This window comes from Rhinoderma darwinii, chromosome 5, assembly GCF_050947455.1.
Source record: "Rhinoderma darwinii isolate aRhiDar2 chromosome 5, aRhiDar2.hap1, whole genome shotgun sequence".
Taxonomy (NCBI): Eukaryota; Metazoa; Chordata; class Amphibia; order Anura; family Rhinodermatidae; genus Rhinoderma; species Rhinoderma darwinii.
In genome coordinates this window covers 211,949,617-211,975,620 of record NC_134691.1, presented here as the reverse complement: position 1 = coordinate 211,975,620, position 26,004 = coordinate 211,949,617, and the positions used below count along the sequence as shown (strand labels likewise).

The 26,004-nt window shown below is 44.7% G+C and overlaps 1 non-coding gene across 1 annotated transcript; it reads left to right on the top strand.

The window, feature by feature from the left end:
• Window positions 1-4,277: 4,277 nt before the first annotated feature.
• On the top strand, window positions 4,278-4,467 carry LOC142654326 (U2 spliceosomal RNA). The gene has a single exon (XR_012849000.1). It is a non-coding gene; the product is annotated as a U2 spliceosomal RNA (small nuclear RNA).
• The last annotated feature ends 21,537 nt before the right edge of the window (window positions 4,468-26,004 follow it).

Below are 26,004 nucleotides of genomic sequence, written 5' to 3'. Positions count from 1 at the left end.
ACATATATGCCAATTCAGTGTCCGATATATTGTGCCCAGCATGCGCCACCGGAGATATACACCTCATAAACTGTAATGTTGGCTCTCCCGGGGAAGGCAATACCCTACATGTGGCTGTTATCAGCTGCCTGGGCACGCAGCAGGGCTCAGAGGGGAAAGATGAGGAGGGGTAAGCTGTGCGAAGTGGATCAGAGCGAGTAAAACTGGGGTAAATTAAAAATAAAGGGATGGATGATAAATTTGAAAACACTCTTTCATACAGAGCTCTGGTTTTTCGGGACACGCGTCACATTGATATATTGTGTCCTTCCTTATCCCCCTCTTATAGCAGACTCTGCACCTCTTTTGACTTTTTCCCTTCTTGCCAGTTTGGGGAACTTCCCCTAAAAAGTGTTGCCCTGGTACGATGCCTGTGGCCCCGCTTCCAGAAGTACTGTAAGGCTTCAGGACTTGATCTGACAAGTCCACCCCTCCCATGTACCTATTGTAGTCCAGGATGCAGTCTAGTTTGGGGGTCCCTGTACTGGTACCTTGTACAGGTACATGGGTACTGGTGTGGCATCTCCCTGGTCTTGTACTTGACCCACAATATGTTGCTGCTAGATTGTGCCCGGCTCTCACCCCTTCTGAGTGTTTGCCCCGCAGTGTCTTAGGGAGGCTTCTCAGATTTCTTCTAGCAGTGCCGCATGCCGCAGGACTTCTGGAGCGAGGCAGTTGAAGAGTGGGACGCTGGTATAAAAATTATCCAGGTAGAGGTGGTAACCCTGGTCCAGCAGTGGGTGCACCAAATCCCACACAATTTTTGTATTAACTCCCAGTAAGGGGGGGCATTCTGGGGGCTGAGAACTGGTGTCCTTCCCTTCATATGTCCTAAATTTGTAGGTATACCATGATGCACTCTCGCAGCTTATACATCTTCACGCCATACCTTGCCCTCTTACCCGGCAGGTACTCGCGGAATTGAAGCCTCCCTTTCAAATGTACCAGGGATTCATCTATAGAAATACACTTCTCGGGGGTGAATGCTGGGAAAACCGGGCACTGAAATGGTCTAATAGGGGTCTCCGTTTATACAAACAGTCAAAACTGGGGTCATCTCGGGGTGGGCACGGCTCATTATCAGTATAATGTAAGAAGCGAAGTATTGCCTCATTTTTATTTTATTTTTTAGTTTCCAGCTCAGTTCTGAAGTTGCTTTGAGGGGCCCATATATTAGACACCCTTATCAAACACCCCATTTCAGAAACTAGACCCCTCAAAGTATTCACAACAGCATTTAAAAAGTTTATTAACCCTTTAGGCGTTTCACAGGAATTTAGAGCAAAGTAGAGGTGACATTTAATTAATTTAATTTAATTTATTAGGCACCATGTCCGGTTTGAAGAGGTCTTGTGGTGCTAAAACAGTGGAAACCCCCCAAAAGTGACCCCTTTTTGGAAACTAGAGACCTTGAGGAATCCATTGCAGTTTTCTTGGGGTGCATGCGACTTTTTGATCAGTTTTTATTCTAATTTTAGGTGGCGTGGTGACTAAAAAAACAGCAATTTTACTATTGTTTTTTATTCAATTTTTTTTACAGCGTTCACCGTGCGCTATAAATGACATATTCACTTTATTCTGCGGGGCGATACGATTACGGCGATACCATATGTTTATAGTTTTATTTTATGTCTTATGGCGTTTGCACAATAAAATACATTTTGTAAAATATAATTAATTTTTTGTGGTACCTTATTCTAAGAGCCATAACTGGTTTTATTTTTCCATCAGGAAAGTCGTGCGAGGACTTATTTTTTGCGTAACGAACTGTAGTTTTGATCAGTACCATTTTTAGGTACGTGCGACTTTTTGATCTCTTTTTATTCCATTTTTTGGGAGGTGAAGTGACCAAACAATTGTGATTGTGGTACGGTTTATTATTATTTTCTCTTACGGCGTTCACCGCGCGGGATAAATAACGACATCGTTTTGTAGTTCAGGCCGTTACGGACGCGGCGATACCAATTATGTATAGTTTGTTTATTTATATATTTTTATTAATAATAAAGAACTGATAAGGGAAAAAGGGGGACTTTTACTTTTATTACTTTTAAATCTTTTATTTTCTTATTTTTACACAACTTTTTTTTACACTTTTTTTACTTTGTCCCACTAGGGGACATGAGGGCAGGAGGCTCTGATCGCTATTCTAATACACTGCACTACATGCGTAGTGCAGTGTATTAGAGCTGTCAGCTGTTCGCTGACAGCAAGCATAGTGGGTCCTGATTTTGTCGGGACCCACTAGGCTTCCGTCGATGGCGTAGCCAGAGTCCATTGTTAGGATTCTGGTTGCCATAGTAGCCATCACGGCCCGCTATCGTGTAGCAGGCCGGCGATGGCAGCTTAACCCCTAAGAAGCCGCGATCGCTATTGAACGCGGCTTCTAAGGGGTTAATCGGCGGGGACCACGCGATCGGTCCCTGCACACTAAGCTGTGATAGCCTGCTGTCGGAAACAGCAGGTATCACAGCTCAGACACGCGCCGGGATTAAATGGCGCCGTGTTTACTCAGCTCAGTAATAGTACTGACCTGAGCGCGAACGTTCTACTTAGCAGGACGTACTATTACTGACCTGAGCGCGAAGGGGTTAAGGGCCTCTATAAGGGGGCAAATAGCCAGGTGTTGGTTAATGGACATGTGGGTCCAGTTTTTAAAATTTTGTCTGGTGTGAGACAGGGGCGCCCGCTGTCACCGATTTTATTTATCTGTGCTATTGAGGCTCTATTGAAAAACGTGCAAAAAGATAAGAGTGTGAATGGTTTTCATGTGCCTGGGAGCAATGGGAAACGTGTAAAATCACTGGGATACATGGACGATGTCGTTTTTGTATGCAATTCCCAAGCAGATATTAGAGTGAATTTGCACGTCCAGATTTTTTGTTGTGTGACCGGGATGTCGGTAAATTGGGCCAAGTGTCAACTGTGTAATTATGGAAGGAAGGAGGATAGGGTTAAAAAAGTTAACGACGTGAAGGTGTTGGGCGTCATCTTTGAGGAAAATTTGAAAGGGAAGCAAAGTTATGAAAAAGTGGAAGAAAAATTGGAAAAAAAACTAGCTTTCTGGAAATTGAGAAATTTATCTTTGAAAGGGAAAATTTTAATTATCAAGGCCTTTGTTCTACCACTATTATTGTATACGGCAGTCATCTTTCCGCCTGGAAAATTATGGACAAGGAGAGTTGCAAGGAAATATTCGTTTTTTTCTAGGGATCAAAAATGGAGAAAATAAGGAGGACTGTGGTAACAAGGAATACGAGACTAGGTGGATATGACTTTCCCGATATTGATTTGTTTTTGAAGATGCATTATTTTTTAACAATTTTTAGAACTGTAAGGTGCTTTTCCAGGACTGCAGATATGTGTCGGTTTTTAGCAGGATGGCTTTTTATCAAGTGGGGCTGGTGTGAAAAGGATTTGAGGAGACCAGTATCCCTGATTGTTCCCTGTTTTTATGTGATCCTTAGATCCTTTTATCAGTACGGTTTGAGCTCCCTAGGTGAACCTGAGAAAAAGAAAATAAAAGCATATGTTAAAAGGAATGAAATTGTATGTGATGTTCCGTTCTGCAATTTGGTACAAGCAGATAAAATTTGGCAGTGTTATAAATTTTTGGGTTTGTCAAATAGGCAAACGGATGTGGCATGGCTGTCTCTGCATGGTTGCCTCCCAACTAGATCTTTTTTTAAATGGTAGAGGAATAGTAGTGAGTGACGTCTGCCCAAGAGAAAGTTGTGGAGGCATAGAGACTATACAGCACATTTCTTGGACCTGCCCTTTTGCTAGGAGTGTTTTTGGAATACTGGAAAAGATTTTTAAGGCACTTACAGGTTTTAGTAGTTTTACTTTTGAAGTGATTTTAGTCGGTCAAGATTTTAATACGCAGATGGATTTTAGAACATGCTGGATTGCTTTTAGTATTTTTAAAGAAATGCTATGGGATGTAAGGAATTTGTTGATTTTTAAAAAAAAATATTTCCCCTGAGCAATGCAGCAGAATCTTTTTATCCAGACTTTTACTGTTTATTTATGCGACAAGAAGAGAATTGGAGAAGATAAAGCGGAAGGAATGGAAACTCAAGATGGGGTAGGCTGCTATAATTTAATCTTGACCGTTTTTTTTTTATTCAAAAGGTAGGGTTTTTTTTTTCCTGTCAGGCTTGTACTTCCAAGGATGTTTTTTGAAGGGCTCTTTCTATTGATGAGTCATGTGGCATGTAATGATGTTTCGGATAACAAGAGTCTTTAAACTGAGGGAAAAATAAGTAAAAAAAATCTGTTCTTATCAGTTTAATATCCGATACGTCCCCTATCTGGGGACCATATATTAAATGGATTTTTAGAACAGGGAGATGGAAATAGAGCTTGCTCTGTCCACTCCACGCATTGACCTGGTATTGCAGTACCTCCAGGACCGGTGCACCCTTTCCTTATGCATTGACTAAAATCAGATTTGAAAATAGTTTTTTGTTTTTGCCAATGTTTGTTTCTTGCACATTGGATCTCTCCTTTAATCCCATTATTTGAACGCCTGTTGGACAATGCCTTGATACAATGCATGTTTTGTAATAATGACCTAATTTATTAAATGACGATGAATACATTGCCACCTCTTGTGTTAAAGAGCAGCACCTGAGCCAGCCAGTCTATCAGCCAGCCCACAGCCACTGATTGATGCAGCCAGCAGCACAGTCAAGTAGTGGAATAGTGGAGTGGAGTAGTAGGGGGAACAGCAAGCAGCCATTGCACCCGCCACAATGGACCTGTGTGCACTAAATGGATGTGATGGAATGAGCTGTCCTCCCTACATTAGAAAGAAGATTTGAAGTTGCAACAAACCCTCCCTCGTCTACAAAGAGAGCACCAATTTGGATTTGTTACTATGTTACCTACCTGGAAGATTAACAAACTGCAAGGATGGAGGTTGTAGGAGGAGGAAGAAGGACAAGAAGGTGTCAGTAAAGTTTGAGGAGGATGCCTAATTAACATTTAGCAGTCCCCTGTCTCCCTCTTGTGGCCTCCTGGAGGCAGCTAGCTGTGCAGACAACACGGGCACATATTGCTGTTTTGCCCTCTTAGGCAACACTGAGTGACTGACTGAGCAGCAACGTCTAATATAAGGTTCTGACGGAACTTTGCGCGTGTCATAGTGGGGCCCTAAGAAGTGAGAGCAAGCTTTATGACATCATAATGGGACCTCAGACAGACGAGCCTGGGCCCAGGCAGTGTTGGTCTGCAGCAAGCAGGCACTGTATTGCAGGTGATCGAAGGTGTGAAGGGAGAAGGGGTGGCTGTGGGCATGCACTTGCTGCTGCTGCCAGTGTTTGTCTGCACGGCAGGAGGGCATTTGGGCGTTGCCAGGAAGGAGTTTTTATGTAGATTCCTTCACAGCATTGTGGTGCAAGCAAAAGAAGCAAAGCATGTCTAGCTTCCTCTCCGGCCTTTTTTCACCTCCCGAGTGCCTGGCTGTGTGAGTGTGTGAGCCGGCAGGGCCCCATGGAGCTGCCTAGGAGTAGGCTGAATCGCTGCAAGGGGTGAATAGCAGTATTGGCCAGGCTCTGCCAACGCGCGCCACTTTGGGGTTATCGCTTCTTGGCCTTTTGGCTAAGATCAGAAGTGGATCAACAAGCTGAAGGTATGGAGCCTCAAGGAGTGAGGAACACCATTCGGTTTCTGGTGAAGCCAGATAGCACTAGAAGATATGATATAAAAACAAACGCACTAGGTAACCTTGGCCTCAATGAGCGCAATGATTTAGGTGTGTTTTTATAACTTCTGTCTTTTTTAACATGTGCCGTGTTTTATGTTTATATGTTTCCATGACAACCCACGAATCTCACGCATATAAGGGCGTGTAGGCGTGTGCTGTCAGCAGAAGGCTTGAGAAAGCGTGTCTACGCGAAACAGCTGTTGCCTATAATCTGTGTACTCTGTCTCTCCCCCCACTTCATTTTGTGAGCAAATAAAGCATTTGAAAACGTTGAATACGGTGAGTGAGGCTCTATTTCCTTCTTGATTCATTGTGTTACAAATTAACTTTCCTTGCTGAGCCAGCACCTCCCTTGACACACAACGGAACAGTGTGTATGCTACCTTGGCAGTGAGCTGCCAAACATCCGGAGGACTATTCATTGTAGCAGTGCCGACTTATTTTCTTTTTACTACTACTAGAAGATGAGCTTGGCACCTTTGTTCAGAACGTCCTTTTCAGGATGCTGAACCTGAAAGCACAGGAGATCTACTGCTTGCAGGATAATACCTCTCAAGGGCTTTTTGATGTCTCTTTCGAGACACAAAACGAATGCCTCAGTGTTTTTGAACGCTGCGAAGAGCTGAAATCGGAGCCAGAGATGAGAGACATCACCCTTCTGCTGCTGTTCCTGATGGATGAAAAGCCCGTGACCCTGCACCTCTTCAACCCTTTCACGGAGCTGTCTCGTGTTGGCTTTCCTCCAGAGATACTGCACCAGCGTAAGAGGAGGAATCAAGCTGAAGAACTGCTTTGGGATCCCAAACGGAAAGCTACGCTTCTGGGTGCGTTTCCGCCCGGACTCTGATGGCATCGGAGGAGTGAGCCACCCGCCTTCTTCCTTCTCTCTGGGTGGTAACCGAGGATACGTAGTATCTTTCTTTCCTTTGATATTTATATCCCTTTTTTCTTGACTTTCTTTTCATTTCTTGAATATATTAGTTTACTTCCCTGGTTGGCACCGTACTGATTGTACTGAGCTCATGCCTGTGTCACTTGGATCTGGAACTTCTCTTTATTCCCGATACCTAGTATACCCAGGACAGCCGAGATATTGCCGACAGTGCTTCAAGTTTGGCCACACCCAAGACGCCTGCCCGACCGGACGATGCTGCCGCAACTGCGGCACTATGGGCCACGACGCAGGACATTGCTCTCAGCCTTGATCCTGTGACCTGTGCGGCTCCAGAGAACATCTGGTAAGAAATTGCCTGAAAGGCTTCATGACAAGCCGAAGTTATGCGGATACGGCTCGTACAGGCCGCGGACCCATCTTCCTGGAGACTTCCTTCGCTGTGGAGAATTCGGAGCCGGCCGCAAAAGACCTACCAATGGCCCAGGCGATATTTTTTGTCTACAGGAATGTGGTCTTGCCGCCATCCCCAAAAGCTCGGAATGTGCTCACGGCCCATCCCTCTGGTCCGCTTCCAGCAACAACAAAAATGACGGAGTGGGCATTTTATTTAGAAATACGAATTTTGTTATTGACAGTTATGTGATTGTAGAAGAAAGCAGATGTTTAATTGCTTATGTTAAGTATAGAAATGTCACCTTTAGGGTTATTAACATTTATGCTCCTGCAGACAAAAATGAGAGGGAGGAGCTTTTTGACAAACTTAAACTGTTCCTTCCTGGGCGTTTGCCATGCATAGTAGTGGGAGATGTCAACTGCCACCTGCAGGGGGACAAAATTCATTTAACGAGAAAGCAGTTTGTCCAGTTGACGTCTGATTTTCATTTACAGGATGTTGTGCTATTAAGTCAAATCAAGCCTGCACCTGACACATACCATGCTGACAGGGGTGGGATTCACTCCAGGTTTGATTATCTCTGTCTCACGGGACTTTACTGTGAAATCTTATCACCAGGAGAGGGTGCTGTTCTCTGATCATGAATGTTTGATGTGTGCTTTGAATTTGGATGATAGGAAGTATGGGAAAGGAGTGTGGAAATTGAATGTAAGCATCTTGGAGGATGAAACTGTGAAAGGTAACTTTAAAAAAATGTATGACAGATGGCGACAACAGAAAGCTGACTTTGAATGCATTTTAGACTGGTGGAATTGGGTGAAAGGTAGAATAGGTTTTTTCTTGAAACAAAATGGGTATAGATTAGCTGCTAGGAAAAGGGGTATGTATGCCAGAGCGCAAGCGAGAATGAATACCTTACATAGGCTTAGAAAGGAAGGTCTGAATGTGGATGAACAATTGGGTGTGGCCAGAAAGGAGGTGAGCGATTTGTTAAGGGGGAAACAGATTATATACCAGGCTAAGTTAGACTGCCTGGAAAAAGACGAGTCTTGCTCACGTTCTTTCTTCAAAATGGTCGCAAGAACAAACAGGGATTTGCCCAACATGGCAGATACGAGTGGGAATAATGTGAGTGGTGCCGCTATGAAAGAGGTGGTTGAATCATTGTACAGTGAGAAAGTGAGAGATGTGGGGCTAGAGGAAGAAGTGATAGGAGCGCTGCAGGACAGGGTTGGACAAGATGATCTGCCAGCACTAGAAAAGGAAATCTTGGAAGATGAGGCAAGACGGGCTTTTTCTAACATGGCTAGAAAATAAAACCCCAGGGAAGGATGGACTGCCTGTATAATTTTATATTGATTACTGGGACATAGTGGGTCCAGAGGTGCTAGAGATATATACATATATGTGGAAAGAGGGTAAAATTAGCTTAAGCATGAAGGAGGGGGTTGTAGTTCTTATCTATAAAAAAGGAGATAAAACTGACCTCCGGAACTGGAGGCTGATTACTTTACTTAACGTTGACTACAAAGGGTATGCAAAACTCATTGCAAACCGAATGAGCAGGGTGGTAGGTCAAGTGGTACAAGATGACCAGGTATGTGGGGTGCCTGAGAGGTATATTGCAGGGATCCTTAGTCTCCTTAGGGATGTGATATGGGATTGCACTTAAAGAAATAGGAGTGTAAACGTGTTTTCACTGGATTTTGAGAAAGCCTTTGATAGGCTCTCTCATTCCTTTTTGTTTCAGGTTATAGAGATGATGGGATTTCCGACAAGTTTCATTAAGGCCATTAGAAGCCTGTATGAAGGAATAGGGAGTTAGGTTTTAGTTAATGGCTTTCTAAGCAATAGTTAGTGTTTTCTCGGGGGTCAGACAAGGTTGCCCGCTATCACCGCTAGTTTTTATTTGCGCTATGGAACCTTTATACTGCATGATACAGAGTGACAAATTTATGGGAGGGGTACAAATACCTGGGAGTGGGGGCCAGTGTGTGAAAGTTTTAGGTTATATGGATGATGTGTGTTTGTGGTGAGTGAAAATAAAGCTGAATTGTTAAGAGCTAAACTATTAGCCAACATCTATTGTGGGGCATCGGCCTTCAGAATAAATTGGGACAAATGTGAAGTCAAATGCTTTGGAGGTGTATGTGACATGTCTGATGTGCGGGTTATGATTGTTGATAGTATAAAAGTTCTGGGTCTTCAGTTTGATGAATGATTGAATGGTCATCAGAGCTGGGGAACAGTGAGGGAGAAAATAGGACGAAAACTGGATTTCTGGGAATTGAGGGATTTGACTTAGACTGGAAAGGTGTTGATTGTCAAATGTGTAATTTTGCCCATGTTGCTGTATGTGGCAAACATTTTCCCACCCAGTTACATGGAACTCAGGAAAATTAATAGTTATTTTCCTCTTCTTATGGGGTTGTAAAATGGAAAGAGTTAAACGTAGCACAGTAGTGAAATCTAAGAAAAACTGAGGATTGGGTTTCCCTGAAGTTCACCTTTTCCTAGCTATTAACCTTATAGTTACTGTATTGAGAATGTGTAAAGGTAACACAAAAGTAGCAACTGGTGAAGATCACCTGTCTCACTCGGGAAAGTAGGTTAGGGGGACCACATTGGTGTACACCACCGTATAGAGCTAAGTTTAATCAGGAAGGGGGAAAGGGGACAGATGTGGTCTAGAGTTGAATTAATAACTTTTATTGGTTTACATTAAAATTTTATTAAAAGTCCATTGGTGCAAACTGGTATGTGTGAGTGACCCCCAAACTCACATACCCTTGGCCTGGAAAATTGAAAAATTGATGTTATATTGAGTGATATCACTAGGTACAATATTGAGTGATTTCACTATCGCTAATATTCCATTGTGGTACACGTATCACTGCACTGTGAATAGGGAATGTAGCTCCAGATGAGACGGAATGGAATCAAATTGTTAATTTGAACAGTGTGTCACCTAGAATAACTAGCCCGAGCTAGAAAGGTGGGCTCGTTGTGGTAGTTGCTGCGCTGTGAAAACAACAGGCAGCTGAGTGGACTTGAGATGCTTTGGTTGCTTCCTGTAAAAGGTCTACATCAGTACATATTCTCTCCAGTATGTTCACATCTCCTCATTAATATATATGTGTATGTGTATATGTATATTCATTCACTATATATACACATTTTTTTCCAACCTTCTCGCTGTCCGATTATTACCACTCTCACTACTATAGGATTTACATGCCGTTTATTCATTTCATTTTATTTTATTTCATCATTTTTTTCGTTTTGGCTGTATCCTGATGTTGTTGTGGTGTCCTACTAACAATTATTGCAATTTCTCATAATATTCTATTGAGAACTTCATCAATATTATACCAGTCGAGACCTAGGTCTCGGATTGGTTTTTGAGACTGTCAATCAACAAGGACCCTATTTATAGGGCGCTTTAATGGCGGCCTCCCACCCCTGGAAGAAGCCAGAATGCTGGCGAAACGCGCGTCGGGTGCTTAATCCACTATCCATTGGTGCTAACAATTGGCCAGAGCTGTCTCTGTTCAGCTCCCAATAGACCACGCTACACAATACGGCTGACAGCTGTCAGCTGCTCTAGTGCGCTACACCACTTCACTTGCAGTGTGTCTCACTGCTTAACATTGATCAGTCGGGGAATCCCTCTCACCTCCCGCCACGATATGGTCTGACGGCTGGTGACTTTATGCACAGTCCTCCCGAGGTTATATTCATTCACCCTCAGGCTTAGACCGCAGGCGAGGTGTAGCGGGGCTGTGGGGTCTCGGCAACCGAGCCCTCACCGCCCCACTCATTAACTCAGCCCACACACTGAGCTAACTGAGCGGACCTATTTACAAACCGCTCTAATATAAGACACGACTCAGTGGACGGCTGCATATCGCCGCGTCTGGGTTGACAACTAGTTATTCTAGCTGACACACTGTTCAAATTAACAATTTGATTCCATTCCGTCTCATCTGGAGCTACATTCCCTATTCACAGTGCAGTGATACGTGTACCACAATGGAATATTAGCGATAGTGAAATCACTCGATATTGTACCTAGTGATATCACTCAATATAACATCAATTTTTAAATTTTCCAGGCCAAGGGTATGTGAGTTTGGGGGTCACTCACACATACCAGTTTGCACCAATGGACTTTTAATAACAATTTAATGTAAACCAATAAAAGTTATTTATTAATTCAACTCTAGACCACATCTGTCCCCTTTCCCCCTTCCTGATTAAACTTAACACAAAAGTAGCCCACATGATCCGATATTCGGGAGGATGGCTATGGTGCAGAATGGGATGGTGTGGCCGTAACCTGTGACAACCCGTGGCCTTTGTCCATCCTGGTATAAAGGTATAGAAATTTTTATTATTAAACATGAACTGTGTGATTTAAATACAACGGACCTATGCACTAAAAAGTAAGTCCTGGCAGCTTGTACAAAGGATGAAACAACCACCAACATACATCTCCTGATATCTGTAGAAACCCAACAGGTATGGAAAAATCTGTCTATGGATGGTATTACTAACAAACAAACACAGGTAATGTGGCTCAGTATGCAAGGGGCCCTACCAGTCAGGGAAGTACAGAAAAAGGGAGATTTAGTAAGAACGGACATGTGCCCAAGACAGGGATGTGGGGGCAGGGAAAGCATTCTGCACCTCTTCTGGAACTGCGATTTTGCACAACGGGTTTTAGACCAATAAAAAAACAGTCAAAGAACTGACAGGGGTTCAATATCTCCCATTTGCCTATGTCCTTTTTGGAATAGGTTTGACGAACAAAAACAAGAGCCGAGTGTTATGGTTGCTCACGTTATGTGTTAAAGAAGTCTTATGGGACACCAGAAACATTTATGTATATAAACGTGAAGTGTGGGAGGACTGTGTCAAACTGATTTTAAGCCGACTGTACTTATGCTACCTTTGAGATAAACGCTGAAGGTGTTTGGAAGTTTAAAAAATGGAAACACCTAGTTTTAAAATAAAAACACACTTGTAATTGTACTTATCCTGAACGGGATCTTCTAAGAAGCTCAGCTGCAGAAGAAGAAGCTCGACGAGGAACAGCTGCGGAAGAAATTTCGTGGAAGAACCTCGGCCAGCAAGGAGAAGATTTGCATAGCTCCGCCCCATTCGGGAAGAGAGCTAGCGAAGACCCTCCATAAGCGACAGGAACAGCTGGAAGCCATGGCCTCAACAAGCAACCCTGCCACCCAGGAGAAGGCTGATGGACCAAGCCATTGGACCCAGGTCAGGACATCTCCTCCTGAAGACTCCTCAGTCACACAGGCTACCAGGAAGCCGAACCAGGCCGCCCCAACCCTGGAGCCCTGGATGAAGCAGACGGTGGCCCTGAAGCTGAAGGAGGTGGACGGGAGAGTGCTGCACATGACGCAAGAAGTGTTCTGCCAGAAGATGCTCCTGGACCAGGGCTTCGCTAAGCCGGAGACCATGAGCATTCAAGCATTCATGACCGGTATCTTCTTTGTGACCTTCGCATCGATCAACATCTGCAGAAGGTACTGGGAGATGGTGAAAGTGGCGAGGCCTGATTCCCCTTTCTCTCGCTTTGTGGGCAACTGCCCTGTCCAAAGAGAGGAAAGACGGGTGACAGTCTTCGAAGATTCCCTTGCACAGCAGGAGTAAATGGAGCAGATGGTGGAGGAACTCGTGTCTGAACCTGAGGTCATCGACTTCACAACAGACATCCAGGCGGCTTCAATCCTGGAACAATATTTGGCAGAGCCTGCTGGATCTTCCGGACCCGTCAGGCTCCAGAGAGGAAGATCCGCCCGACCGGATTGGTAACTAAGGTGTATCGTTTGCACTAACCTTCTTTATTCTCCCCCATGGCTGCTAAACTTAACATCTTTGGCCTCAATGTGAAGTGTTAGATATAGGACTAGATGTCAGATGGCGTTAAACTTTTCATTCCAAACATTCGAGTGATGTTTTTATGTGCAGGAATGTACTCTCCCCTCTTCCAGGTCATACTACCATCTGGCCAGGCAGTGGACCCATGGCCCGTCCTACTAGTCTGGTGGGGGCGACTAAGTCTGCAGGGGTTGCCATCCTGATTAGGGGAAGCGTGTACACTGTTAACTCTGTCCAGGAGCACGTCTGCGGCCGCTGGTTGGTAGATGGTTCCTGGGCGGGAGAGTCGATTAGGTTCATCAACGTGTACGCTCCCCCTGTGAAGGCTGAGCGCCTGGAAATATTCTAGACTCTGCGGACCCAGCTCGCCACCACTAGGGCAGTGGTGATGGCCGGGGACTTCAACTGCCCCATCGAAGAGGATGGACGAAGGTCCGGCACTTCAAGCAAGCTGGATGTCCGTTCCAAACTGATTATCGAGATGGTAACCGAAGCATCCTTGCAGGACTTTGTGGGCTCCATAGGGAACAGCTCTGTGAACTATTCATGGAGCCGACCCGATGGCTCACTTCGTTCTCGGATTGAGTGTGTTCACCTCCCGGGCAGTCAAGCAGCATGGGCACTCCATGGTCCCCTGCTTATTCTCTGACCCCAGGGCCATTCTCTTCCAAGGTGCCATCGGCCACGGTTTTCCTCCCGGCCCTGGCTCCTGGAAGCGTAATTGCGTCCTGCTGGAAAGAGAGGAGGTACTTGCGGAACTTAGAGACGACTATATTGTTTGGAATTTTGAGGTAGAAAAAATAGGAATATAACCACGGCGCTGCTACTCAATGAAAATGCAGAAATTAATGATAGTATTTATTAGTAGGCTATGCGTTTCAATGCCGCACCGGCATCTTCCAGGGTTCATTTGTGGAAACTTTTTCCGCATTGGTTGGTAATGAGTTTCGGGCACTAGACAAACCCCATTTCATGCCAGATAATCTGACTACTAATGAGAGACGAGCGATCAAATCTTTACGCAATAATGAAGACATTGTTATCCGCTCTGCGGACAAAGGTGGGGGTATTGTTATCCAGAACAAAAGTGACTATTTAAATGAGACCTCTAGGATACTGACAGTTCATTCTATTTAAAATTAATGGTTAACCCACTCCCCACTTATATAGGTGAGTATAGACATTTGATTGACACGGCTTTTCTTGATGGGCTTCTAACTAAAAAAGAAAATTTTCTAAATGTATCATGTCCTAGCTTACCATTCATGTATCACCTCCCCAAGATACATAAATGTGTTATTAACCCTCCAGGCCGGCCCATCATTTCGGGCATTGGGTCGCTTACGAGCAATTTGTCCCATTACATCGATTTACATCTCCAACCATTTGTGCTACAACTGCCTTCCTACTTAAAAGATTCTACTCAGTTGATTAAAGAGTTACAGGATCTAATAGTCGACCCCTCTCTTACCAATATGTTTTTTAACAGCAGACGTCACTGCATTATATAGTAATATACCTCATGATAAGGGCCTTGAAGTGGTGGAAACATTTTTAGCCTCTAATCCTATGCTCCCAATAGCACAAATCCAATTTTTAACTAATTGTGTGGAATATATACTCAAACATAATGTTTTTAGTTTTGGAAATAATTTTTATAACCAGATAAAGGGCTGCGCCATGGGCTCTAGATTTGCCCCGTCATACGCCAACCTTTACATGGGGGAATTTGAGGAGAAGTATATCCTCAATGATCATAATTATAGGAACAACATTCTTTTATATAAACGTTTTATTGACGATCTATTTATTGTGTGGAATGGGAGGGAAGATGAATTAATTTGCTTTATGGACATGATTAATAGAAATAATTATGGAATATCTTTTACTTACACTTTTTCTGTCACGAGCATTGATTTTTTAGATCTCACCATTGATGATAGAACTATTAATAATTTTAATACCAGAACACATTTTAAAACAGTCGATGTGAACAGTTACATTGATTTTAAAAGTGCTCATTATCCCCCGTGGATTAGGAATGTGCCGTTTGGACAGTTCAGGAGAATAAGGAAGAATTGTTCTTCTGACCACAATTTTGAAAAGGAATGCAACATACTTGAGGGTAGATTTAAGGAAAAGAATTTTCCAATTCAATTAATTAAGGGAGCTCGTTCCAGAGCGGCCCTTTTGTCTCAAAAGTCTTGTGTTATCCCTGTAAAATTGGTGTCGACATGTGCTGATTGCACAAATGAAATTGGTAAAACAAATGCCATTAAGAATACTAACAAATTCCCAAACAATTTTATTACAGCATACAACAGTGGTCACAATTCTATAAGATCAATTTTGTCCAAACACTGGCACATCCTGAGAAACGATCCTTTTCTCAAAGAGGTTTTACCAGATAAACCGGGTATAACCTTCAGACGGTCATCGAATTTGAGGAATATATTGGCACCAAGCCGGGTTCGTAATACCAAGTCATCTATTCGAAAAAAAAATCCTATATTAAATGGCACTTTTAAATGTGGGCAAGGACGTTGCTTATGTTGTGATAACATTTCACACAGGGAGCACTCTTTCCGTTCTAATATTACTAATGAAATATTCCCTATCAAAACTTTCCTCAATTGTGCCAGTAATTACGTCATCTATCTTTTAGAATGCTCATGTCATTTACAGTACATTGGACGGACTATCCAATGTCTGCGGAGCAGAATTAACAAACATAGGCATAATGTCACCAAAGGTTTTCTGAAACAGTGTTTCAAGGCACTGTGCCTCCTCTCATAAATGCCAATTTGACAAAATCAAAATTACGCCTATAGAACAAATATCTTGTGATGTTCCTAATCGTTTCCAAAAATTAAAACAGAGAGAGAACTTTTGGATTTTTAAATTAGTGACTGCATCCGAATGGTCTAAATGACATCTCTGAATCATCGCTTGACTAACAGATTGTTTGCCGTTCTGGCTTCACTTTTGCTCGGTTGATCATTGTTAATGTGTCTGGCTTTTATCTTAAATTTATTTCATGGTATTATAATTTTAATGGTCTACTTTACATATCTACTTTTGTTGGTCCTAGGATCCCCTTTTTTCTGAATCACCCTTAGATTAACAATTCATCTTTAATTCAGTCTTGAGGGTTTATATATTTATATACTCTTTTGGTTTGGTTCTACAGACAATTATTGTCGATTTTTAGATTACATACATTTTTTTAGAGAGATATATATGTGTGTTTATATTAGAATGGGTTAATATTGCTGTTGTGTTAACATTAACGTCACTTGTTGCTTTTAGACATTTCTTCTATGTTGAACTCGAGAAACTAGAGAGAGTTGTATGTGTGTTTATATTTATATTTTACTTATATTTGTATATTTATATATTTTCCATGCATTGCCTTCTTTTTTTCACTGTGGTTGGCATCATGTTCTTTCTGAAGCGTAATGGTGTATGTACACATTACAAACCTCTTTTAGTCCGGCTTTTTTGTTCTCCGGAGCTGTCCGCGGTTCTGATTTTTGAACGACTACGTGGGAGCCTGTTTGGCTTATTGTCGGGTTTCTGCTTTTTTCTTTGTATTAGCGCTGCCATTGGTCTGCATCTTTTCCATGCGTGGTTATTTTAATTACATCCTTTTAAATATATTTGTTATTGAAGTATATTAAATATATTCATTGATTATTTATTATGCTAAGAGGTTTCTGGATTTTACAAAATGTAAATGTATGCAATGTTTTTACTATATAATTTTTTTACTGCTTTCCATCTCATTCATTAGTGTATTTTAGTAGTATAATGGTGCAATGGTTTGTCTTCACATTACAACCTTTGTTCTTTGATCCGGTTATTTCCCTGTCTCTGAGCTGTCCACGGTTCTGATCCTCGGGCAGCTATGTAGTTGCACAGCTGGTCTTTTACGGGCGCTGCTTTTTTCTCTATAATAATGCAGATATATGTTTCACACATTTTTAGGCTCATGATACTTGTAATTTTAATTTTATTTATTCTAATTGATTCATTGATTATTCATTACACTTACAGGTTTTCGACCTAACTAAATGTACACATAAGTAATTTTCATCTTTAGATCCTATTGATTAATTATTACGTATTTTGTATCGCTTCTTCAGACATTTTCCAGCTGCCCCTACTATAGTAATTGTCTTTTCATTTAACGGGCAACTTTTTTCGGGCATTTCCATGTATGGGCTGTCTTCCGATTTTTTTATTTTTTTACTTTTTTCACTTAATTTATGTATTTTAACTAATTTGTTAATATTACTATGTGTCAATTTTGGTGTTTGTTTAAACATTAATGTGATTTGTTATTTTTAGATACCTTTTCTGTTTAACTGGAGATTTGTGTAGTTGATTACGTCATTGTTGCCCCCTGACCCTGATCACATTGGCGGCTTTTTCATCCGCGTGGTGCTTATAAATCTGCCATGTTTTAACCGCATTTCATATGGCCTGAGGAAGATGCCGGTGCGGCATTGAAACGCGTAGCCTACTAATAAATACTATCATTAATTTCTGCATTTTCATTGAGTAGCAGCGCCGTGGTTATATCCCTCTTTTTTCTACCTCAAAATTGCTTATATTGTTTGGAGGAATGAAAGTTTTCTTTGACAAAACCTGTGACTGGTGGGAATATGTAAGGCTGGGTTCACACGTGGCGGAATTTCACTTAAATTCCGCTGCGGAAACTCCAGAGCGTTAATCCGCAGCGGAGCCGTTTGTCCATTGACTTCCACTCTAATTTAGCAGTGTTCGTTTAGACGATGTGTAAAATTCCGCTGCGGAGCATAGGCTGCGGAGCGGAATGTGGTGTCCGCAGCATGCTCTGTCTGTTGCGGACCAGTGGCGGACTGGTTGCGGACTCATTGCGGAAGTTCTCCATTCACTTCAATGGAGATTCTAAATTCCGCAATGAAGTCCGCAGATGTTATGTGTGGTGCGGATTTCGTGTCTGGTGCGGTGCGTATTTCCTGCCGGAGCAGGATATGACATCATTCAGCATAGAAAAGGAAGACGCCATTTTCGGCTTGCAGCCTGCCAGGGATTTTTGAAAAAGTTAAGTGACAACTCTGAACCCAGGCTGCAATGTCCAGGTATAGACGAATGGACATGGAGGTTTCGTCCCTCATAAATCTGGTAAGTACATGTATATGTTTGTGTCATGTTGTTTCAAGATGTCTACTATGTATGGATTAACACTAGCAGCACCTGCAGAATGTCCATATTCTAAGGCAGATCACCATGTAACAGCTCCACCGTGATTCCAGAGTACCAAGCAAACTGCAATATGCCCTGTTTTTTGTTTTTTATAGGTGCATAGTAGGCCCGAAATATGGGACACCTCTATAGCTGCCTATAGCGACCGCAACGCCCGTGACGAGGGATGGACGTTCGTGTGCCGCGGTCTGTACCCCGAGTGGGACGGGATGCTGGAGAGGGAGCAGGGAGTGATTGGTAAGTTTGCATTTAGTTTGTAATGCAGAGAGGTGAAAACACTGTTTGCAAAGGTTGTTTAGCATCATTAGCATGCTGCCAAAAATCTGCACTAATTTCCTTTCCTGCCTTGCTAAACCATACCCCAACTAAATCCTGCCTTACACACTCCATTTAACGACCTCAAGTACCTTTTGCAAGCGTGGACAACCATATGCACATTTAAATGCATGGCCAGATGTTTGCCAGCGTATTGGCGGCGTCGTGGCATGCGGTGTAAAATAGGCGTGAAAAGCCTATTTTTGGCATGGCAAGAGGTCGTGGGAACACAGCCGTAGCCATAGCTGCTGGCTACTCAAGTTCTGCCCCAATGATGTGGTTGCATTGATGATATCTCCTCACGACAGGCCAGAGGACGCAATTGATCTGTATACACCTGACTTCATCCCCTATGCCCTAATTTTAAAAACATCCTTCCTTTTCCAGAAAATGATGTGCGCAATAGGTGGAGGACAGTACGCGACCGCTTCCGCAAACAGGTCTCAAAGACACCTGCAAGTGGCTCCTCTCCTTCACGGGGCCCTGCGATAGCCCACTACGAAGAACTGGCTTTCCTGATTCCCTGCAGGGAGCTACGAAGGTAAGTCTCTATTCGCACACACACCTGGGTTAAAAGGGAGCGCATGAACCATGTGATTCAAAACTAACGGAATGCCATTTCTATTCAGTGCAGATTACATTCCACATGTTTGTTTTCCTTTTGCCAGTGTTGTCACGAAAATGTCCCTTGACCGTACACATTATCACATATCACTCTGTGTTGCTTATGTAACTCATTCTCTTCATGACGAGAGTGCGTCTTTAGTTTCCCCCCCCCCCCCCCCCCCAAGATTGGTGTCAGATCGTGTGTGTGTAGAATGGCAAAAGGATATGTTAACGAGATTAGCGACTGACAAACTGTCTGAGAAATGTCTTCTGAATCCCCGAAGTCAATGAGCGTTTTTTTCCCTGCAGAACTCACGGGAATGTACCACCCCGGACGCCACAAGGGAGTGCACGTGGCCAGGTGCAGCAGCAGCCCGTGGCAGGCTCGTCAGCAAATGTGGCTGAGGAAGATGCGCCCTACCAGGCAACCCCGGCCCCAGCAACTCCTCGTGGCGACACCTCTCCAGCCCCCACGGCAGGAACTTCCCGACCGCGCCAAAGAGTGGGTGGCCGAAAGCGCCTGACACCAGCGGAACAAAGCGACACGGTAGAGGGCCAAGCCTTACGCATGATTCGGAGGGTGGAGGCCGAAGACGAATATCACAGTTTCGGTAATGCCGTTGGTGGCCGCTGTCGCGGGATGGAAACTACTCGCAGGGCGGCATATATGACGTGTGTCTTCGCCCTGGCTGATATCTTTGAGGCCCCCCAGCCCCTACCCGATGTGGGAGATCTAATTTTCCATATGCGCACATTAACTGGCCGTTTGGCTGACACGTCTGCCGCTGTGCCGCACGCCCCACCTCCTGCCTCTGCACCCTCCCTGCAGCCCGATCCCTATTTTTCCCCCTGGACTCATGGACATCCCTCTGGTTCCACTTTCCGCCCATACCCCAATGTCCCAAACCCTTTGCCCACCCCATACTCGTCCACTCTCCCACCTCTTCATATCCATCCTCCCACCTCTGCGGCATACATGCCTCCTACCTCAACCTCCTCCTCTGCCCCCTCCTCGCATCCCCAATTAAGCCCCCCTCGCTTCCACATCTTGTAGTAGGTTTGTGTTTTTGTTTGGTCGCTATTGTACCAGGGATTGAATGTATGTTACAAGTTGTTCCGTGATTCTACTCAGGGCGTATATAGTTGTGATGTGTATACGTTCCATAAAAGTTCCGTTTAATTGATGACTCTGACTTGTGTATTTGTTGTTTTTGATGGGAGGAGGCCAAAATGTGGAAGGGCATCAAGGGGACGATAGAGATTGTTCACGGTGTGGGCGTTTTCATGTAGTAAATACTGTGTGGTTTGATATGCTATGGTGTGCTCAACCAAGAAAGGCAACCTATACATCATACTCCCTATTCAGACATGTGATTACTCAAATACACACACTTAGGCCAAATCCAAGTAATAGTGCATTATTTTATTGCAAAGGAAGCACATCCAACACACAATTTTCCATTCCATAGGAGTATCATTGACAGAATTGCCTACTGTTTGGACATGAAACGGATTACTGCTGGGTAGGCTGCACCCCGCCAACACAGGAGTATTGCCAAGGTACGGCCCCTTCAGAAGTCATGAAATAATCCGAGTAAATATCTCGTACTCGTACACCACTACTGGCCTGACCAACAGAACCCCAGTTAATGGCACTGCCAACATAGGACAGAAGTGAGTCCCCCTCAACTTCTTGACGGTATTCCTGGAGGTAGTTATGGAGGACACAACATGCCTTGATGACCGCATCAATGGTGGTTTCCTCCAATTGCATGGCCGAGGTAAAGACCCGCCACTGATTTGCCATGATGCCAAACGTGCACTCGACGAAACGTCGTGCCCTGCTCAGCCTATAATTAAAAATCCGACGACGGACATTCAGTCCCCTTCGTGGGTATGGGCGCAGCAGGTTAGGGCTCAAAGGAAATGCCTCATCCGATACCATAACGAAGGGGACTGGACGCGTGGTTCCTGGAAGAGGTGTCGGAGGTGGTAGAGACACGTTATCCAGGAGAATTTGGAGGCCAATCTGGGATGCTCGCAGCACCCGTGAGTCCCCAGTACTACCATAGGCACCAACATCAATGGCAACAAATTTGTAATGTGCATCAGCCACCGCCATCAGGACGACCGAAAAATACTTCTTGTAATTAAAGAAGCGTGATCCTGAGTGCGGTGGCTGCTGCACCCTTACATGCTTGCCATCAACTGCGCCTATGCAGTTTGGGAAATTGGTGACATTTTGAAAGCCAGCTGCGACATTTAACCAAATCTCTGGAGTGGGGCAAGGCATGACAATGGGCTGCAACTCTTCCCACAGAACTTTGCATGTGCTCTTCACAATTTGTGAAATGGTGGATTTGCCCACACGAAATTGGAGGTGCAGGGATGCATACGTCTCGCCTGTGGCCAAAAATCTGAAAAAAATAAACAGTCATTACATTACATCCCACTATTTAGGAAGAACAACATGTAGGGAGACTATAATACATATGTTTGGGGAAACAAGAAACGTCCCCAATCTCGCAAAATGCACAATAGGGAAATTGATTGTATGTTAGATGACACGCAGAAATGTGGCAACTTACCGCAAGGTGATGAGCAACCTTTCCTCAGCAGCAATCGCCATCCTCATCACGGTATTCTGCTTGGTAATGTGTGGCCTGACAATTTCGAGCAGCCTGTCAAATGCTTGGATGCTCAGCCGGCAGAATCCCGTAAATTTGTCAGGATATCTAGACCAAACCACAAAGAAGATTAACCTAAATGCGGGGTAAACAGCCTAAGTGGGAAACACATGCCAGCATTTACACACACCATGTGGTGTGCACGAATGAAACCCTTCGTCCGTCTCTCCTACTTTTACGGAGGTTTGCCCCAGGTGTGGTCCAGACACCAGTAATGAATGTGGTATGCTCAGGATAGGCCATCAATATATCATCCCTCTGGGTCCTCCACACGAGACCGTCAGCAAATAGCTGTTTGGAAGCACACGCTGTGCTCGGACGACTGCTACTACCCCTTGATTTCCTTGACTTGATTAGACTGTCAATCGCCAATACACATGTAGTGTATGTAGTGACTATGCGATCTTTCTCAGATGCACTTCAATGGGATAGGCTTTGAATTCGTGGGATTGTCCAATGCAGCTGTGTGAGCTATTGAATTGTGAGTAACTTAAGCCAAAGAAGGGTATCCGAACACTATGGACCCTTCACGGCAACTGATCGGTGACAGGGACGACTGTCCGAGGCCAAGCGCTGATAAATCAATGGCCTATCCACTGCACAGAACAGCGCGTTTGCAAGCCGGGCCAACACTTTACTCTACACCCTACTCTCACATATAGCAGCCAGGTGAGTAGAGGTGAGCAGAGACTCATTCCAAAACATATGAAGCATGTTCTGTTAAGTTACCCAACAGAACAACAGGGGCAGTGACAATGAAAGATTGTATCCCAAATATATACCTTCTTAGATCGCAGTAAAGAAGTGCAAAATGACCTTTGGTTGATCTTTCAGCAACCAACGGGTGAACCCACAGTCGGACACGGCCTCGTTCTTCAGCCTGTGTGCAAATAATGATTGTGAAATCCAAGAAACATGTTACTATATCATTAGCAGACAGAAACATATACTTTTGCATAGGACGTGTGTAGGTGACTAAATATTACTTACACGTTGCCTTTGCCGACGACGGACAATGCTGACTATGGTGTGCAGCAGCAGAATCAAATATTGTCGGCGTAATTGAAGTGGTCGCTCCTGGATGTCAGGCATTATCCCACACTTCGGACTAGGATACTTCTCCTGCCAGATTCACTTCTCTTTCTGGCCACACTTATACATGCCATGGGTGTGTCCAGCACGTCGTCATAGGAACTGAACTCACAAATGATGTCAGTTCCCTTTTTGGAAGACTTGCCTTTGAAATCCGCACCTAAATCCGCAACTAAATCCGCAATGCAATCCGCAGCACTTTGGCAAAATCCGCAGCGTAATCCGCAATGCGGATTATGTGCGGCATTGATGCGGACAGTGTCTGCAGAAATCCGCCACGTGTGGTCATGCCCTTAAAGTTGAATTTCGTTGTTTCTTTCAGGCAAAAAGTCGTCAACAGGCGTGTTAGAGGAAGAGAGACTTCAGAGAGATGCAGCGTCAGCTGCAATCCCTACAAGACCTTTAATGTGGCTGGGACGTCAGGAAGGAGCTGGAGGAAGCAAAAAGGGCCTGAAAAGGCACTGAGGAGGAATCCAAGCGAATAGTCTTTCGTTCCAAGGTGGAGAAAAGAACTTGGAGAAGGGTGAGAAATGTAACTCGTTCTTTTTCCGGAAACTCCATGCCGGCCACACGCCCCTGAAGGAACTCCGAGATGAGAACGGAAACATGCATTCTGGGAAGGAGGTGGTGTTGGGAGTCGTCACAGACTACTACCGAAGCCTCTATTCCCCGAAAACCACTGACCCCGAAGCCGCCGATAAATTCCTGTCAGGTATCACTAATCATCTTGATCCTGCAGGTACGGAGGCTATGGATGTTCCCCTGATGGTGGATGAACTGCTTTCTGCCGCTAAATCCTTCAGACCCGGCAGGACCCCGGGCAGTGATGGTCTCCCAGCAGAGCTCTATGTAGCGCTGGGAGACTTGATCTGTCCAGACCTGCTGGAGCTCTATGAGGAGATTGTGGTGGAGGGAAGAATGCCACCGTCCTTGAGAGAAGGCATGATCACAATTTTGTATAAACAGAAGGGGGAGAGATGTGACCTGAAAAACTGGCATCCCATGTCTCTCCTGAACGTGGACTACAAGATCCTCGTCAAAGTATTGGCCAACAGACTGAAGGTTGTCATCGGACGGATCATCGGACCGGACCAAACCTGCGGAATCCCTGGCCGTAGGGTGGCCGACAGTCTTGCCCTTGTGAGGGACATGGTGCATTACATGCCAAGCCGCCGTACACATGCGGCCCTGGTCAGTCTTGATCAGGAGAAGGCTTTTGACCGGGTCTCTCACGAATTCATGGTTAAGGCTCTGTGTAGGCTACGGCTTGTCAGGATGTTCGGTTTGTATGTTAACCTGCTGTATTCTGACATTTACAGCTCGGTGTTGGTGAACGGCTGGAAAACGGACCCCTTCCCTGTCCTTTCAGGGATTAGACAAGGCTGTCCTCTTTCACCTCTCCTTTTTGTTTGTGTTCTAGAGCTCTTTGCAGAGGCTATCCGGCAGAATGGAAAGATCAGAGGGATCACCGCACCAGGTCCAGGACAATTCGAGGTCAAATGCTTTCTGTACATGGATGATGTGTCGGTCTTTTGCGCTAACCAGAGTTCGGTGACTGCACTCGTCCAGATCTGCGAGGAGTTTGGACGCGCTTCAGGGGCAAAAGTCAACTGCGGCAAGTCAGAAGCCATGCTCTTCGGAAAATGGTACCTGCCTTCTCCTGCCTCCTTCCCATTTACCATCAAGCCAGACTTAATCAAAATACTGGGAGTCTGGCTCGGTAAGGAAGGTGCAGCCCTAAAGTCGTGGGAAGAACGCTTGGCCAAAGTCAACAAAAGAATCGGACTGTGGAGCCTCAGACAACTCACTATTGAGGGCAAAGCAATGGTCCTGCGTAACGAAGTCTTGCCTGTGCTACAATACACTGCACAGGCATGGCCCCCCTCTTGCCACTGTCTCAAGGGCCATTACCAGGACTTTGTTTCACTTAATCTGGGGCTCGAAAATGGACAGAGTAAAGCGGACTGTTATGTACAAGGAGCCCCGCAAGGGTGGGAAGGGTATACCCGACATCCCCACTCTGCTGCGGATCGCTTTTGTATGTGACTGTGTTCGTAGGACTCTGAGGACAGCAAACGGCTCTGCGGGCAAGGTCATGTCCCGCTACTTCCTCCATCCCCTCTGGCGAGGTTTTGGCTGGGACAAGTGGGACAGCTCCTTCCCTTACAACTGGCACACTCCCTGGTTCTACGGAGATGTTGACCGGTTTGTGAGGGAGCATTAGCTTGAGGGTCTTAAGCCCAACTTGTGGAAACCTAAGACGATCCACAGGAACATCAGAGCAAAGGACTTGCCGGAGTCTGTTCCAGGGCTTCATGCCGACACGTTGGAGACTGTTTGAACTAACGTGTCATCTGGCAGGTTGACCAATGGGCACAAGGACCTTTCATGGATGGCCCTCCAGGGAGCACTGTCTCTTATGTCATTCATGCATGCCCGCAACCTGTGCAAGACCCAATACTGCCCCAGGTGCCCCTTCACGGAGGAAACATCTTTGCACACTTTCTGGCAGTGCCCCTTTGCACAGGGTCTGTTGAAAGCCTTGGAACACGAACTCAGGGACTCAGTTCCCAGGAACAGACTGTCGTACCGCTCGGTACTTTATGGACTATTTTCTGGGAGTAATACGGATGGAGCAATACAGGAGGCCTGGCGCCTTATGAACTGTTTTAAGGACGCTGTATGGTTTGCCAGGAATCGTCTGATTTTGCGGAGAGAGAGTGTGTCCATCTAGGACTGCCGCAGGCTGATCCACAGCCTGCTCAGAGACTATTCCACCTGGGACAGCCCGGACGTCGGAGGAAGAGGACTGATACTCCCCTTACCCCCCACTCTCCCTTCTTGTGTGGTGTCTTTCAATAAAACTTTGGGCCTGTGATTCCGCCCCTATCCCTTCCTACCCACTCCCCCACCTCATCACTTCTCTGTTCTGCTTTGTTGTTTGGCTTTAGTGAATGCAAGAATGTTAGTGTAGCATGTGGTGTGATGTATAGCATAGCCTGTACTATTTATTATACTGTCATGTTATGTTTGGCGACTTATTTATTATTTCCTGCTTCATGGCTTACGCTGCGTCGCAGTACTGTTTGTATGATGACGATTGATTGTCAAT